Source organism: Arachis hypogaea, chromosome 17 (genome assembly GCF_003086295.3).
Source record: "Arachis hypogaea cultivar Tifrunner chromosome 17, arahy.Tifrunner.gnm2.J5K5, whole genome shotgun sequence".
In the NCBI taxonomy this organism is placed as follows: Eukaryota; Viridiplantae; Streptophyta; class Magnoliopsida; order Fabales; family Fabaceae; genus Arachis; species Arachis hypogaea.
Genome location: NC_092052.1, coordinates 74,443,397 through 74,447,255, shown reverse-complemented (window position 1 = coordinate 74,447,255; position 3,859 = coordinate 74,443,397). Strand labels below are relative to the sequence as shown.

Genomic DNA, 3,859 nt, shown 5'->3' with positions numbered 1-3,859 from the left:
ATGATCCGTGACACTCATCATCATTCTCACCTATGAACGTGTGCCTGACAACCACCTCTGTTCTACCTTCGATTGAGTGTTTATCTCTTGGATTCCTTAATCAGAATCTTCGTGGTATAAGCTAGAATTGATGGTGGCATTCTTGAGAATCCGGAAGGTCTAAACCTTGTCTGTGGTATTCTGAGTAGGATTCAAGGATTGAATGACTGTGACGAGCTTCAAACTCGTGATTGTGGGGCGTTAGTGACAGACGCAAAAGAATCACTGGATTCTATTCCGACATGATCGAGAACCGATAGATGAATAGCCGTGCTGTGACAGAGTGCGTTGAACATTTTCACTGAGAGGACGGGATTGTAGCCACTGAAAACAGTGATGCCCAACATACAGCTTGCCATGGAAAGGAGTAAGAAGGATTGGATGAAGACAGTAGGAAAGCAGAGAGACGGAAGGGACAAAGCATCTTCATACGCTTATCTGAAATTCTCACCAATGAATTACATAAGTATCTCTATCTTTATTTTATGTTTTATTTATCTTTTAATCATTCATCATCCATAACCATTTGAATCCGCCTGACTGAGATTTACAAGATGACCATAGCTTGCTTCATACCAATAATCTCCGTGGGATCGACCCTTACTCACGTAAGGTTTATTACTTGGACGACCCAGTGCACTTGCTGGTTAGTTGTGCGAAGTTGTGATAAAGAGTTGAGATTACAATTGAGCGTACCATGTTGATGGCACCATTCGTGCACCAAGTTTTTGGCGCCGTTGCCGGGGAATTAAATGTCCTAATTACAATTTCGCATTTGTTCCCTGCAATAACAGTGCCAAGTTTTGATCCGGCAACAACACCAAGTTTTTGGCACCGTTGCCGGGGATTGTTCGAGTTTGGACAACTGACGGTTCATCTTGTTTCTTAGATTAAGTACTTTTCCTTTTTATTTTTCAAAAAAAAAATTTCAAAAATGCAAAAAGATTTTCTATTTTGTTCTTCAGAGTTTTTAAGAATGAATTCTAGAGTTTCATGATGATTTGTTGAAGTCTGGCTGGCTGAGAAGCCATGTCTAATCTTTTGGACCGAGGTTTCAACTTATCATCACAAGAGCTTGTTGATTTCTATCAATTTTGCTGTTGAAAGCAATGATCTGCTAAAGCTTTTCTGGCCATTGGCCATGTCTAGTGTTTTGGACTGGAGCTTTCATTGAAAGCTTGGCTGGCTAGTAAGCCATGTCTAATTCCTGGACCGGAGTCTTAGACTAGCATTGCAATGATTCCTGGAATTCTTATTAAAAGTTTTGATTCTCTTTATTTTCTTCTCTATATAATTCTCGAAAATCACAAAAAAAAATTTATAAAACCATAAAAACCAAAAATATTTTATGTTTCTTGTTTGAGTCTAGTATTAATTTTTAAGTTTGGTGTCAATTGCATGTTTCTATTTTTCTTGCATTTTTCGAAAATTACATGCATGTGTCTTCATTTATCTTCAAGTTGTTCTTGATGATTTCCTTGCTCTGATCTTTAAATTCTCTTGTTTAGTGTGTTTTGTTGTTTCTCATATGCATTCTCAATTTGTTAGTGTCTCCTATATGAAAATTTTTAAGTTTGGTGTCCTGCATGTATTGTTTATTTGATCTTAGTTGCATTTTTATTGTTTCTCATCATCAAAAAATTCAAAAATATTTTTCAAAACTATGTCTTTTCAAGTCAATAATACAGAGAATTGAAGATTCAGAACATTCAGCAGAGGAATCAAACAGAAAAAGCTGGGCGTTCAAAACGCCCAGTGAAGAAGGAAAACTGGCGTTTAAACGCCAGCCAGGGTACCTGGCTGGGCGTTTAACGCCCAAAAAGGTAGAGATTTGGGCGTTAAACACCAGAATGGGCACCATTCTGGGCGTTTAACGCCAGGATGACACTAGAGGGAAGATTTTGTTTTTAATTCACATTTTTTTCAAGTTTTCATTTTTTTTAAAATCAAATCTTTTTCAAATCATATCTTTTCAATCATATCTCTTTCAAAATCAATTTCTTTCCATTTTATATCAATTTTTACCATTTTCAATAATCCTTGCTTCAATTCAAGATTTACTTCAAAAATTTTCAAGTTGTTACTTGCCTATTAAGAAAGGATCAAATTTTAAATTTTAGAATCATATCTTTTAATTTCTTGATAGTCAAGTAATCAACTTTAATTTTAAAAATTTTCTTTTTCTAAATTGATTTTCAATCATATATTTTCAAACATATCTTTTCAATCACATCTTTTTCAAAATAGTTTTCAATCATATCTTTTTCTAATTTCAAAATCTTTTTCAAAAATCACTTTATTTCTTTCCCAACTCTAATTTTCGAAAATCATTCTTCAATTTTTCAAAATTTTTTTTAATTATTTCAAAATATTTTTAATTTATTTTCAAAAATTCTTCCCCTCTTCTCACATCCTTCTATTTGAGGACTAACACTCCTCCATTATCAATAATTCGAATTTTATCTCTCTTGATAAGTTCGAATTCTTCTACCTCCTCCTTCTATTCTTCTTTTCCTCTGACACCTCAAGGAATCTCTATACTGTGACATAGAGGATTCCCTACTTTCTTGTTCTCTTCTCTTTCATATGAGTAGGAACAAAGACAAAGGCATTCTTGTTGAGGCTGATCCTGAACCTGAAAGGACCTTAAAGCGAAAGCTAAGAGAAGCTAAGGCACAACTCTCTGTAGAGGACCTAACAGAAATTTTCAAACTAGAAGAAGACATGGCAGCCGAAAACAACAACAATGCCAACAATGCAAGGAAGGTGATGGGTGACTTTACTGCACCTACTCCCGACTTCTATGGGAGAAGCATCTCTATCCCTGCCATTGGAGCAAACAACTTTGAGCTTAAGCCTCAATTAGTTTCTCTAATGCAACAGAATTGCAAGTTTCATGGACTTCCATTGGAAGATCCTCATCAGTTCTTAGCTGAATTCTTGCAAATCTGTGACACTGTCAAGACCAATGGGGTTGACCCTGAGGTCTATAAACTTATGCTATTCCCTTTTGCTGTAAGAGACAGAGCTAGGATATGGTTGGATTCACAACCTAAGGAAAGCCTAAACTCTTGGGAAAAGCTAGTCAATGCCTTCTTGGCAAAGTTCTTTCCACCTCAAAAATTGAGTAAGCTTAGAGTGGAAGTCCAAACCTTCAGACAGAAGGAAGGTGAATCCCTCTATGAAGCTTAGGAGAGATACAAGCAATTGATCAGAAGGTGCCCTTCTGACATGCTTTCAAAATGGAGCATCATAGGTATCTTCTATGATGGTCTGTCTGAACTGTCCAAGATGTCATTGGACAGCTCTGCTGGAGGATCTCTTCATCTGAAGAAGACACCTGCAGAAGCTCAGGAACTCATTGAAATGGTTGCAAATAACCAATTCATGTACACTTCTGAGAGGAATCCTGTGAATAATGGGACAAGTCAGAAGAAAGGAGTTCTTGAGATTGATACTCTGAATGCCATATTGGCTCAGAACAAAATATTGACTCAGCAAGTCAATATGATTTCTCAAAGTCTGTCTGGAATGCAAGCTGCACCAGGCAGTACTAAGGACGCTTCATCTGAAGAAGAAGCCTATGATCCTGAGAACCCATCAATGGAAGAGGTGAATTACATGGGTGAACCCTATGGAAACACCTACAATCCTTCATGGAGAAACCATCCAAATCTCTCATGGAAAGACCAACAGAGGCCTCAACAAGGCTTCAACAACAATAATGGTGGAAGAAATAGGTTTAGCAATCGCAAGCCTTTTCCATCATCTTCTCAGCAACAGACAGAGAATTCTAAGCAGAGCCACTCTGACTTAGCAA

The 3,859-nt window shown here is 37.0% G+C and overlaps 1 non-coding gene across 1 annotated transcript; it reads right to left on the bottom strand.

Moving 5' to 3' along the window:
* Nucleotides 1-3,168: 3,168 nt before the first annotated feature.
* LOC112767760 (small nucleolar RNA R71) lies at nucleotides 3,169-3,276 on the bottom strand. The gene has a single exon (XR_003185201.1). It is a non-coding gene; the product is annotated as a small nucleolar RNA R71 (small nucleolar RNA).
* Between the last annotated feature and the right edge of the window lie 583 nt (nucleotides 3,277-3,859).